Here is a 14,164-nt window from a genome sequence, read left to right on the forward strand (position 1 = left end):
GTTGGGCAACAAAACGTTCAATTAATTTCGATATTTGTATAAGTTGTATACATAAATATAAGTAGTTTATATCTTTTTTTTTTTTTTAAATTTTCATAACTCCAAAAATTCATGTAGCCGACCTCATATAGATGGGAGTTGGGATAAGGTAAACCTTAAAAATTCTGACTGTTTGTTTGCGGTGCAAATTCTTTCTACACATTTTTGTATGTATTTATTCTTTTGTCTCCATTGCATTAACTGACAATACAAATTTTACATCTTAAAAATCGATGCAAATTTTACACCACCTTTTTTATACATCAATTCTTTGTGAAAATCACATCATCTTGCATCCTACCTCACTCATAACCCTCCTCCTACTTACATTCTCTTTTACGCAAAGTGCAGCTACAATAAAAAAAAGACAGTCATATGTGAAGCAAAAATATACCGGAATTTACTGTCAAATTTTTTGTATTTCCATACATTTATCCATTTACACCAGTGCAACACTGCAACTGTAATTTATACTGCAAATAAACTGAGTCATTATTATTCAAAATATCGATATACTCAATATGCTGGTAGTGGCATATTGGACAGTATCGATAGCTTATTTTATTTTATTTTTTTTTAAATTTTTTTTCAAATCTGATTCAGAATGGCTGGTTTAAGATCTATCCATCTTCTGAACCAATCAAGACCCCGAAAACATCTCCTGTAGGAGCGTATCGAAAAGCCCCGAATACGAAAGTATTGGCAGATATGATCCCATACGTATCAATATTTTAAACCTTCATGTTTGCAAGATACAAAAAGCTATTCAGATAAGTTTGAGCTAAAATGCTTATATTCATCTATTAATGTACTCTTCGTGTATAACTTACATGTATCATGCAATAATAAATGATGGAAATTCCAGTTATCTAATAGGTCGAACGAGTGAGTTGGGCTTTTCTAGGGCATATCATGGGCTAATATTCACAGTAGGCCATGCCTAGCTTTCACAGACCACAATATGACCCAAGATCAGTTATGATGGTCATCAAACCTGTTCTTTGGTCTGCTCCGATTTGTACTGTAGGTTAGTGTTTTTTTTTTTTTTTCTTTTTTGAGAATTACTGTAATTTAGTGTTAGTTCCTTGTTATGTCATGCTCATGGTATAAGAATACTGCAAACACAAAATAGCCAGGGGCCTGTCCGGAATGTAATAAACTTTCAACTCAACCCGATCCAAATGACACACCTAGCAATCCACTTAGTGCATGAAGTAGCGGCTCCCAAAACAGGAAGCTTAGCTCAGTTTCATTTCTCCTCTAGGGCTTATAAATACCCTTTAATGGGAAATAAAATTCCAATTCAGAATCCATACAACTAAGAAATTAAGCCTGCTGCCCAAAGCAAGATTTAAAGTATCAATATGAAATGAATCGTATCGGTTTTTGGGATTCAAGGTTTTAAAAGTATGGATATATATAGAGGTATAAAACTGATGTGCCAGGTCGTTTGTGGCCCGCAGGCCATTCTGGTCATGCTGCCCTTCCTAGGGATAATTGGGGGGTGGTTTGACACGGCCCATGACCCAAGCCGGTGCAGCCCATTTCATGTCATGCTGTGCCACGGGCTTAAGCCGGGTGGTCTGCATGTCATGCCATGGGCCTGGGCCATGTTGGGCTAGGCCACATGTCGGGCCTTGGGTATGGGCCAAATCAGGCCAAACTAGTTTTTTTTTTTTTGACATTTTTGATTTTTTATTTCTTTGTTAGGTAAAACTAAAATATTTAACTTTCGTTTAGGAATTATTTGAAAAAAATAAGGAATCTAACAAAGAAATGAAAAAAATACTTAACCAAATAAGAAGAAAGATACAATCAAAGTGAATAATAAATTGGAAGAAAAATAGGAATTTTATTTCATTTAAATTTGAATGGTACAAAGCATACAATGGTTGAATGAATGAAATATGAAAATTGGAAAATGGAATAAATTAATAAAATATAAAAAATACAATATAGTTACAAATTAAAAATAAAAAATTACGTTATTAAAAATATCAAATAAATTAAATAAAATTTATAATAATTTGAAAAATGCTATACAACTATTGAGTATACAAAAAAAATATTGACTTCATTTTCTCATATTGTTCTTGACTTTGATCATCTGCTTTTAGGTGAAACATTGGTTGTAGTGTCATGCCCTCCTTTGTCTTGTAATCTATTTTCAACATTTAGCCAATTTTTAAAGCATATGCACATTTCTAGACTTTCATCATTCATACAGCTTCTCTTGTCATCCAACACTTTAGTACCTGCACTAAAACAAGACTTCGATAGAACTGCAGACATCAGAGGATTCTGAATTCTCTTGTCGTCCAACACCCTAGTACTTGCACGAAACCATTTTTCCTAATCCTAGGATCTAATATTGTAGCTAAGCAATAAAGAGGAGAAATATTCTCCCAATATTTTTTAAATTTATTTTCCATTATATTAACAATACTTTTAAATTGTGGATTCTTTCTATATTTTGCAAAAAAATCACTAATCATCATTAATTGATAAGCTAAATTATAACTAGTTGGATAATAAATACCCGATAATTCATTAGTTGCATTATAAAAATGTTTTAAAAAAATTCTTATACAAATTTACATTTCCTAGTCTTCCTCAAATATAATATCAATAGGCATCTTTGCATAATAAAAATCACTGAGAATTTGTTTGTGATAAATACAACTTTCTAACATAGCATAGGTAGAATTTTATATATGTTTAACATCTAATATAAAATTTTTATAATTTAAACTATAATTTTGACATAAATATTTAAATTCTCGTTTTCTTGCTCCAAAAATTTTAATATATATAATACAATTTATAATTTCAGAAATATGAGTAGAAATAATATTTAAAGCATCTTGAATACATAAATTTAAGATGTGACATGCACATTTGATATGAAATAATTTACCATTTAAACATTGTTTTAATTGAGATTTTAAAATATTTATTGTTTAATCATTATTACTAGCATTATTAAAACTAATAAAAAATAATTTATTGTCAATTCCATAAGCATGTAAAATATTTAAAATACTTGAAGCAATAGGTGGACTAGTATGTTGCCATTTAAGCTTAGTAAAACTTAAAATTCTTTTATTTACAAGCCAATTTTCATCAATAAAATGATTGGTAACACAAATATTACTTATGTTAAATTTAGAAGTTCAAATATCAAAAGTAATTGCAACTTTAAAATTAAGATTTGTAACATATAAATTAAATCTTGTTTATATGAATACAAAATTTTTTAAAGCATTTGATCTAATAGTATTCCTATAAAATTTTAAATTGTGGATTTACAGAATTATGTAACCATTTTTCAAGTCTAGTATCTTCAATTAACAAAAAATGGTTGTTCAGCATGTACAATGTATTTTGCTAATTCTTGCCTCATTTTTTTCTTGTGAATATTTAAAAGTACCAAACCCCCCCCCCCCCCCCCAATTTGTGTTTGTGTTGTTTCTCACCCTTCTTCTTCTTTCTCATGGGTGAGCAAATGTTTTTCCAAATGACTAGTACTACCTTTGCTAAGCTAAAGTCTTTCCTACATTTTTTGCAAATAACTTTTTTTCCCTTCCCCTGAACCTCATCTACTTTAAATATTTTTCAAATCGGGCTAATCAACTTAGTGGCTTTATTTTTCTTCCCCTAGTATCAGTACTAGGGGTGAAAGTTCCGATAATATCAATAGCATCCATATCATTGTTAACACTACCATGTTGCGACTGAATATCGTCAACATTGAGCATGTTGGGGAATTGGTTTCGGGAGGAGTCAACCATTTTTTTAAATTCTAAAAAAATAAAAATTAATTTAATTGCATTTACCTAGATTGTTGGTTCGAAATCCCAATATGATTTCAACGGTTGAAGCCTTTCAAATCCAAGAGTCAAAGCCTCCCAAATTGCTAACTTGAGATACTTGAGCTGTTGAGCAAGCCTTCTTGTTGAAACTCCAATAAAGTTAAGAATTGGAGAATCAGAGAATGTACGAGAGATTGAGACTTGAGAAAGTATGCGAACTAAAGAAGAGATTAAGAGAATTGTTGAATTAGTGTAATGAGAATGGTGGAGGATAGGACTATTTATAGGAATTGAAAATAATTCAATTGTCCAAAATACCCTAAAAACTAGCAATTTTTTAGTTATTGGGAGGGGTATTTTGGTCATTATAAATTTATTTCACTTTACCCAAAATGCCCCCTCAAACTAGCTATTATATAGCTATTGGGGGCATTTGTGTCATTCTCTCTCCTCCCAAAACCAAAATACATAAATACCCCCCCAAAAAAAGCTGAACATCGGGCGGGCTGAGTTTAGCTCACTATGGGCCCGCGAGCCATGTAATGCCAGCCCGTGATGAGCCGTGTTGCAAGCTAGGCCATGCCAGTTCACGGCCACGAGCAACATGGCACGCACTACTGGTCTGTGGACCGGAAACCCTAGGCCTAGCATGACCTAGACCATCGTGCTGGGCCTGGCATGGCTTGCATGCCGTTGTGCCATACTTTGCTATGACAACCCGATTTACACCTCTAGATAGATATGCATTGTATTGTATGCATCGTATAGGTATTAAGACTATTCAATACAAAAACATATTGAGTGGGAATGGTTTAAAATGCTAATCCCATCCACCGTTATTCACCGTGAATTATCATCCTGAAAAAGAGAACAAATAGATTATCACTACTTGGAAACGCATAATTGCAGTTTTTGCTACTTTAAACCTGGTTGGGATTGCCGATATGGCGATACAGTAAATCATAAGAGTTTGATTATATAACAAAAAGTGTAAAATACAAAAACCTTCCCTAAAATTTTGATAATCATAAAAATTTCTTCTATAATTTCATTTTAGTAAAATCCTCTCCGTTACTTTAAAAAACTTTGACAAAAACCTCCCTTCCGTCAATAATCTTGACGGAAAACGTTAAACTAATGATAGTTTTTTTCAAAATACCCACTTTACCCTTTTACGACTTCATGTGTATTTGATCCTCGAACACTATTCATCATCTTCAACTGCTTCGCTGGGTGTTGCCCTTCTTCCACGGAGGTAAATCTGTTGCACCCACAGGCTCAACCTCAGCCTCAGTCACAAGTCTTCATCGATGTATGGTTCTCACTCTCGTCAGACGGAATTCCAATGAACTGCAAACTTTGGTCGATGGACACTAATAAGTTTCTGATGAAACTAGAACATAGGTTTTGTTTCTTTATGCTTCTTCTCTAACCCCTCTTCATGAGCTTATCAAATCCCTGAAAGCAGGTCGCGTCAAACATGCAAACCCAGATATTCTGAAGGCCCTCGAAGGGACCAACATCCGAGTATCAATCATGGTTCCCAATCAATTAATCTCCAACATTTCTTCAAGCCAGTCCCTCGCAAACGAATGGGTTCGAACCAATGTCGTTCCTTTCTATCCCAAAACCTTGATTCATTACCTCCTTGTCGGCAATGAAATCTTCAGCTTCTCCTCTGACCAAGATCGGCAAACATGGTACGATCTCGTCCAAGCAATGCGCTGACTCAAGTATTCCCTCAAAATCCACAACATCAGAAACCTCAAAATTGGGACTACAATTGCCATGGATGTCCTTCAATCGTCCTTCCCACCGTCAAACGGAACGTTTCGGTCTGATATCTCCATATCGGTGATGAAGCCTCTGTTACAGTTTTTGAACCGAACCAAATCCTATTTCTTCCTCGACGCCTACCCTGACTTCCCCTGGTCCGGCGATCCCACGAACATTAATCTCGACTATGTGCTTTTCAAAGGGAACCAAACCTACACCGACCCATGAAGCGGCTTAACCTAAACCAACCTCCTTGACCAGATGCTCGACTCGGTTATCTTCGCCATGACCAAGCTTGGGTTCCCGAACGTTCGGCTGGTAATCGCCGAAATAGGGTGGCCCAATGCCGGAGTCGTCGACCAGATCGGAGCGAACATCTTCAACGCAGCTACATATAACCGAAACCTAATCCGAAGAATGACGTCCAAACTAGCAATCGGAGCTCCGGCCCGTCCAAGTGTAATAATACCGACATTCATTTTTGCATTGTACAATGAGAACCAGAAGGGTGGATCGGGAACTGAATGGCACTGGGGATTGCTGAGTTCGGACGAAACCTCGGTTTATGAGGTTGATTTGACTGAAAAACGGCCGGAATTCGACTAATAGAACATGGCTTCGAGTTTCGACCAGTGGGAAGAAGGATCCATTGTTCTCCGCCGCAGAGGAAGTTCAACCGCGTCTCAATGAAGCGACAAGCGTAGCTAGCTGCTACGGGCTCGAACAGGGGATGGCGTGAACCATCCAAGGTTTCGATTTCATCGGGAGAGGGTGTCTTTTGCTACAGGAAGGGTAAAATAGGTATTTGATAGGATAAAATAGGTCAATCTCAATAGAACCAGGTATTTAAAAAGATTTGATCATGCTTTTAACGTTTTTCCTCATGATTTATTGATGGAAGGGAGGTTTTTGTTAAATTTCTTAAAAGTAGCTGAGAGGTTTTTATTAAAGTAAAACTATAAGAAAGGTTTTTATGACTGTCAGAAACTCAAGGAGGTTTTTATATTTTACCCTAACAAAAAATAAGTTCAATGTAAATCCTCCACACAAAAAATATGAGAACGCAATTCATTGCCTAATAGTTACAATGCAAATCCTAATTAGATACAAATTTTGCAATCATTTCAATTTTACATCTATTTATTTGTAAGTTACAGTCATGATTTATATTCTTACCTGATACAAAATTTATACTTTTTATTTCATTTGCACTTATTAACTTATGCAAAATTTGCATGGCCATTCTCCTACTTCAATTCTCTCTGATATAAAATGGACACCGCATCATCTGTGTCTTACTTCATTCCCAAACAAATAACCTCTTATTTCCATTCCCTTGCATATGCATATGATGGGGATCACATCATTTTACTTTCTATTTTACTTTTTCACAAATGAATACAACATACTCAAATATAAAGCAAAAATAAATCAGAATTTACATTCACCTTATTTATTTACACCATTTGCCTGCAACCAAACATATAGGCTTTACTATCTTGTTTTATTAAGGGGTTATACTTCACAAGTTTTTATGTCCCAATTGGCAAGGAAAACACAGGTGGCAATATCATTTGTTTTCTTCTTTTACTTGCGAAAATTAAAATTATGTTTGGATAAGCTTTCCAGTTACAATTGGAGAAGGGATTTCTCTTTGGGTGTATATACCACTTTTGCTATCAGGAGATATGGGATCTTAGGATTTGTGCTTTTAAAGTCCACAATCACAAAGCATCAATTATAGGATTTGTGATATGGGAATTAAGAGGGTTTTGGCTTCAAATAATATTAATGTTTTGAAAGCAATTCTTACTTAAACACTCAAAACATTTTTTTTTTGGCTCAGAAACTTATCCAAACAGCTGAAGCGGCTGAATTAAAATACTTGTTGATTTGTCCTCTAGCAGGTTAAGGTTATGAGCTACTTGTGGCAGGCTGAAGCTGAAATTTTCTTAAGCTGAAGCAAAATATTATTTAATATAATTATTTAATCCATAAAAAGACAAAGTAACATATTAATTAAGTCGTTCAGTTCAACTGTTCAACCGCTTCAGCTTTTAGCCTGTTATTAGAAAAGTCCCATACGTGAGTGAACTTATTCCCATGAGACTGAGAGAACGCATCACTTATTCCTGAAAACAGGGCTCGAATCTGCTACGTTGGCGTCTACGTGGCCCGAAACCCATCAAGGCAGGCTTTACAGAAAGTACAGGAGGACGTACCTTTCAGCACCTTAAAAGCTAAGCTGTAGGCACAATAATAAACTCCAAGTGGCTAAAGCTGAAAAGTGAAGGTACAGTTTTGAGTTTTCTCAGAGCATAGATATTAGAATTTGTTTGGATTCTTCACAGAATCAGAGAGATTCAGATTTTCTTTTCTTTTCTTTCTTTTTTTTTTTTTTTTTTTTTTTAAGTGATGGCCTTTCTATCACATCCTTCAAGGCTCTGTTGTGATTCCATTCACATATATATAAACCCACTTCCAGTTTGTGCTCAAAATAGACATCTATTGTATCTGAAGATGGAACCCTAATCCCAACATTGTCCCAGTGGGCCTTGTGAAACAAGTTCTGCTAAGCACAGGGACAGAATCATCTCAGTGGTCTGGACAAAGTTGGTTAGGCGATGAATCTCTTCCACACTAAACTCTTTGCAATGAAAACCCAAAAGGGCATGTAGCCATGTACCTCAGAATGAGTTGAGGGCTGAGAAGTATTTGGGATTCTGACTGCTAAATCATTTCATGGGGACCTCATGAAGTTGACTGGCCTATTTGTTCATGTTCATCAACAAGGATGCATTGAAGTGTGCTGTATCTTTGCTGCTTTGGGGTTACCAAACAAGTACCTGACTTCATGAAGGACTACTGGACTAGGCCAAACTCTGAAACAGAAGCCAGAAGCCAGAAGCCAGAGAGACGACTAAAAGGAGTGGGCTCCAAAAGGCCCAAGGAAAGATGGGCTTAAATTATTGCAAGAGGAAATCACATTAATCTTGATGAATGAAGGTGACAAAGTTTGGTGAGTGATACTGATACATTCATGAACATTGAGTCATGGAGGTTGTGTGGATTTTTGGTTGATATTGGCAGAGATGGTAAGGCTATCAGAGGCAGGCTTTGAAAGTTGAAATTGAAATTGAGGGAGGCCAAGAGGGAACGTTGGGCCAAGGCCCTTTCATGAGTCTCATCTCGAGGGGGCCCTTCATTTATTGTTCATGGGCAGCAGCATGATTGGCCTGTGCCAAGAGGCTCAGCTGGCATTTGTGCCCTAGGAGGTGCTTTAGTCAATGGACATTACTCATATGGGCCATTGTTTTCCTTGGAAGTTTGGAGAAGGGAGACTATTTTGCTCCCTTCCTGGCTGGTGCACTAAGAAGTGTGTGGACAAAAGAACTTGGGCTGGTTGGTTGGTTTGGCTTGGCCTTTTCACGTTTGCATTTGAGGTCCCCAGACAGAAACAAATCTGTTTGGGACAAAAATCTCTTCATTACAAGACATTTTATCATATTTTCAACAAAGCGGATGAACTTGATGACTCTTAATGATAGTGTCGGCAGATACCTTTCAATTTCTTATTTTAAGGCTGTTTTTGGCAAGAGTGAAAAAAAAAAAAACATGTGTTGATGTAAATGCAAGTTTGATAAAAAAAATATAAATGAAAATTTGGTTTAATTTTGCATTGATATGTATTTGGTTGTAATGGGTACAAGTACAAATTCCAAGACTTGAAGTCTACATGCAAAGATGTTAGGAAAAAATGCTTTCATTATTACAAAACACCTGTAAAACTGAATTGGAGTGCAAATCCATCTCAGTTTTACATTTGCACTCCATTTGTTGGTAGTGCAATTTTCAATTGGGCTCAGTTTGGAAGGAGTACAAATATAAATATGTAGAGTGTAAAACCTTACATTTTGTTATTATTTTGTATGTATTTACACTGTACATATTTGTATTTGTACTCCTTCCAAACTGAGCCTTGAGCACAAATGGAGTGAGTACAAATGTTGGTTTAGTTTTGTTTTTTATTTTCGTTCGTTTTATATGTTTGGGTCCTTTGAGAGGGGTAAAAATTGAAAATAAAATTCACGTGATCCCCATTTGTTTTAGAGAAAATGAAAGTAGAAGGAATCTTACTTGTTTGAGAGAAGTAAGATGGAAAGTAAAATCATGTGGTCTCCACTTCAAGAGAACAAAGGTAGGAGCAAGACAGGTGCATTTTACAACAGTTCTGGAATGTAAAATTTGTACTGCCAACCAATGTAAATCAGACTAAATGTGCAAATTTAACATTAGGTAACAGTGCAAATCATGATTACAAACAAATGCAGGCAAATCTGAACTTAGGTGCAAATTTTACGTCTGATTTGAATTTGCAATACAAACAAATTGACAAAATACATGAAGTAACAGATACGTCATATGTGGCAACACAATAAACTGCTGGTGCACCGACATTTTCACATTCTATATACAGGTAACAAATCTTGACCCGACCCACCAACCCACCTGACCTCTTTGTAATTTGTATCATTTATTATTTCCTCAGCCAACCGAGTCCATCACTGAACCCGGTTTCGACCCGACCCGTTTTCAATGATGAACAGCTGGGTTTCAAAACTGAACAATTCTTTTTGGGGGATTTCAAAGTTGAAACAGTGTTTGTCTTTGTCCATATACAGTGGTGAACGGGAGAGGAAACCGATGAGAACAACCATTGATGAGTCTATTTCGGGCACAAGATGTGGGGCCAGGAACCATTGAGTGGGACCAATGTTGGTTGGGAAAAGAATCACACATTAATGGTGTGGTGGGGAGTGATGGGTAAGGGATTCGGGTGCGCACGTGGGCATGATAAAGCTGCCATTTGACCAATCACACTCTGTCGGGTCTCTCCAGCTCTTAGGTGGCAGACAACAGAATATAAGATTGGGATCATCTCCTGTGCAAACAAACACTCACGTCTCAATCCCACCCTCACAAGCGAGCAAACAAACAAACAAACAAGTTTCTCTTTCTTTCCTTCTCCCACTTCTTTTTCTCCTAAACCAAACAAGAGGGGAAGGGTATGCTGTTGGATTCCTATTCTTTTTTCTTTTTTTGTCGTACACGTGGCAAATGTGCTTGTTGGGCTGGAACCCATAACTTTTGTGGACTCACAAAGTAGAGACCTGATTATAAATGGAAAAAAGGAAACCCTAATATCTTTTTCCTCTATACAATCAAAAGAAATTTGGATGCTTAGGTCTTACTTTTTATTATTTTGGCTGATCAAATGTTAGTTTTTCTTCAGTATATTGGTTATTTGGTTTTAATGTAAAAATGCTCAGAAAGAGATAATCATGCTTGACTCATCCATCACCTGCGAGTCTGTTGTTTATAAATAAATATATAATGTGGATATCAACCTTTGAACCTATTAAAAGGTTCATAGTCTCAGTATTTAAGTATTTCGATAAACTGAAAATCGATATGTATCATATGATATGGTACAATACGTATCAGATACTTAGAACTATGGTGGTGGAATATGATTATACACCCTTTCTAGTAGCTTTTTTGGGCAAGGACGACATAACCAGAGACTGGTGGGCCTCTTTATTATCCTTATCCCTCCCAATTTATAGTGTTGGAAACACAACCCACCATTTTGGGGTGTTTACCATTATCTTTTTTTTTTTTTTTTGCTAAATGGCAATTATTTTTATTTTAAAATTAAATTCATTTATATTGATAAACAACCCAGTCATCAACTTATCATTAATTGTGGGAAATTTTGGAAGATGATGGAAATAGTATCATGGAAGTGTAATACAACAGTTCAGGGTTCAGCACTTACAGTATCTGCATTTACTAGATTCAACTGAAAAAAAGTTACTCTAATAGAAAAATCTCATTTTTCTTTTTTCTGCAGGTTGACACAGGAGAAGAGTATATACAACTCTTGGAAACTTTTCCCTGTTAACAAGGTGAGGCCCATAAATTCCGTCTTTTCATGGGTCCCACCTTGTCTAGAGAGAGAAGAAAACAAAGAATTGCATGAACTCTTCTAGCATTTCTTGGTGGATGACTGGGAGAGTTGTGTAGTCTGTACTCGTTCGTTTTCACTTTTAACAAAATTGTACAACATTTCACGGAATCCGCAATTGGGCTAGCCATTTGTACCTTGTCTCTATTGCAGAGATAACTTTTCTGACTTCTTATTCAAAACAAGTAGAGAGCGTTTGAGCTCTTTCTTCACCAAACGTCCTTGGCTTGATCAAACCCCGGATTTTCTCAATGGTTCTTCTTTTTTTATTTCAGCTCTTCCTGGTGTCAAATCTACTTGATTAATATCAAACTTCACAGTCAAACTTACCTGAATAAATGTGAGATATTTTCACTTGTTTTTGAATCTGAAACTTCTGAAGTGTGTGGTGGTAGAAAGGATGTAAACCGAAAAGCAAGAAAGAGATGTAATGGGATCAGTTGCAGAGTCAGTTACGAAGAAAAGTTCTATTCTAAATCATCAAGACATCAACCATAGGCTAGACCTATAGGCTTCACAGAAAAAAGAGATCTAAATGAGCAACTAAAGGTGTCCGACTGGCAATCTGGGCAATTATAGAATGTAAAGATCCCTGCAGAAAGACTGAAAAGCAAGAAAAAAAAAGTACAACAAATTTAAAACCCAAGTTGCTCTTTAACCATTTCTTCATCTACCACCTTGATTAATCTCAGATATTCTCCATCCAACTTGCTTGAAGAAACTCAAAAATATTCTTTCTTTCACTTGGATTCGAATCTGTAAGTACTGAAGAAAGTCTTGGAAAAGAAAAGAAAGCAATAATTCATTACATTTTGAAATAAATCCCATGCATTTCAACCATTTCATTATCAAACCCTCCTCAGCGTATCTGATCAAATATGCTTCCTTCAATGAACTGAACAATTCTTTGACTTGTTTTTCAGGCTCAAGTGTTTTATAAAGATTGAAAGAAAGAAGAAAGAAATGGGATATAATCGGTTTGGAGGACACTAACCATGGTGTGGAGAGATGAAATTCACAGAAAACAGAAAATGGTTGACTTCATCTGAAGGTCACTTCTGTCTAAAGCTTAGGAAAGTAAAAGAACAAGAACAAGAATAACAGACACATTTGGGAGATAGAAAATCTAACTTGTCATTAAACTTCTTTCCGATGTACAAAACAAGCCCAAGAGGCCAAAAACTGATACAAAAATTGGCATTTGCCAATGCATGACAAAACTCGCCTTTGGCTATTTACACTCAAAAAAAGAAGCGCCGCTGCCGATAACTGTTGGCGACTAAGTGAAGATCACAGAGCTTCCTTCAATCATGCCAGCAGAGAAGCATGATAACACATCTTCTTATAATGTAAAGCCGACCCCTCTGTTCCCTGAGGATTCCTCCGAGTCCTCTTCCAGACAACCTTCTCTTGGAGGCTCCCATGGTAGCACTGCTCATCTTCATCTTGTTGAATTGAAGATGTAGAATCTTCACTTCTCTTATCTTCTCTGGAATGACTAAAGGCCTTGTTTGGTTGGTGCGAGCGAGATTTCACCTTGTAATGTTGAATGGAGGCAAGGGGCAAGAGGCAAGAGGCAAGGCCTTCTTATAGAGCATGGAGCGTGTGGTCCATTTTCACCTTGGTCTACTAAAGAGAGCGAGGGGGCATCAAGAGGCGTGCGTTGCCCCCTTTCTCAACAGACTACACACTTTGGACCCCACCCCGCTTTTGGATTCCCACCTCACCTCAACCATCTCTCTCTCTCTCTCGACCACTCGTGTGGGTCGGCCATTACTTTATTAGAGTAGCTAATTTCTCTGGTTTGGAATTTGGACCTTGGAGCCACCCTGCAATTTAATCCTAACTTAACTAATGAGAAGATTAACTAACTTAACTCAACTTGATACTAGAATATTAAGCTGTTCTTACGCGTGTGTATCGACTTTCTAAACCAACAAAAGTAACGATTGACAAGAGAGAGTCTGATATGTCACCTTCATTCCTTCCCGTTTGTTTCCTCTCCACAGTCGCACACCAAAAAAGGATTTTCCCTTGCTACACCCATTGGTGCCTTGGAACGGTTATGACCATCTCATCTATACGCATCAAAATCAGGACTGGGGGAGTGGGGTCAGTAATCCATCACATAGTGAGTTGTAGTGGGGCCAATGTCCAAAAAAATGATTAGGCGATTAAGATTGCGTAGTTTGTTTTGTTGTATTCCTTTGGACAGCAAAACGAAAAATTATTGAGCTCTCAAGTCTGAACATAATTCTATGGATCAAACAGTTGAGTCATCCAATTAGATTGACTTTATTTTATTTTTTACCTCAAGCAAATTCTACTTCATGACAGACCCATTGAATTGAATGGTCTATAGTCTATACTCTGTACAGGTTAAGCAAAGTGTACAAGTTACCCTTTCTTTTCCCTATGAATGTATAATTTTAAGGAGCACTGGCCATAATTTATGTATCAGAGCACAACATGTATACATATCAGAAACCATTGATCAGAACTGAAGCTA

General features: G+C 36.4%; 2 pseudogenes across 1 annotated transcript; one reads left to right on the forward strand and one right to left on the reverse strand.

The window, feature by feature from the left end:
* Window positions 1–4,033: 4,033 nt before the first annotated feature.
* LOC148863538 (putative glucan endo-1,3-beta-glucosidase A6 pseudogene) lies at window positions 4,034–6,747 on the forward strand (annotated as a pseudogene). Its single transcript, XR_016109566.1, has 2 exons — window positions 4,034–4,060; window positions 5,256–6,747. The product of XR_016109566.1 is annotated as a putative glucan endo-1,3-beta-glucosidase A6 pseudogene (transcript).
* A 6,017-nt stretch (window positions 6,748–12,764) lies between these two features.
* On the reverse strand, window positions 12,765–13,230 carry LOC148863539 (small polypeptide DEVIL 4 pseudogene; annotated as a pseudogene).
* Between the last annotated feature and the right edge of the window lie 934 nt (window positions 13,231–14,164).

The sequence above is a fragment of the Nelumbo lutea genome, chromosome 3 (genome assembly GCF_056320005.1).
Source record: "Nelumbo lutea isolate HS-2025 chromosome 3, American lotus-T2T, whole genome shotgun sequence".
NCBI classification, from domain to species: Eukaryota; Viridiplantae; Streptophyta; class Magnoliopsida; order Proteales; family Nelumbonaceae; genus Nelumbo; species Nelumbo lutea.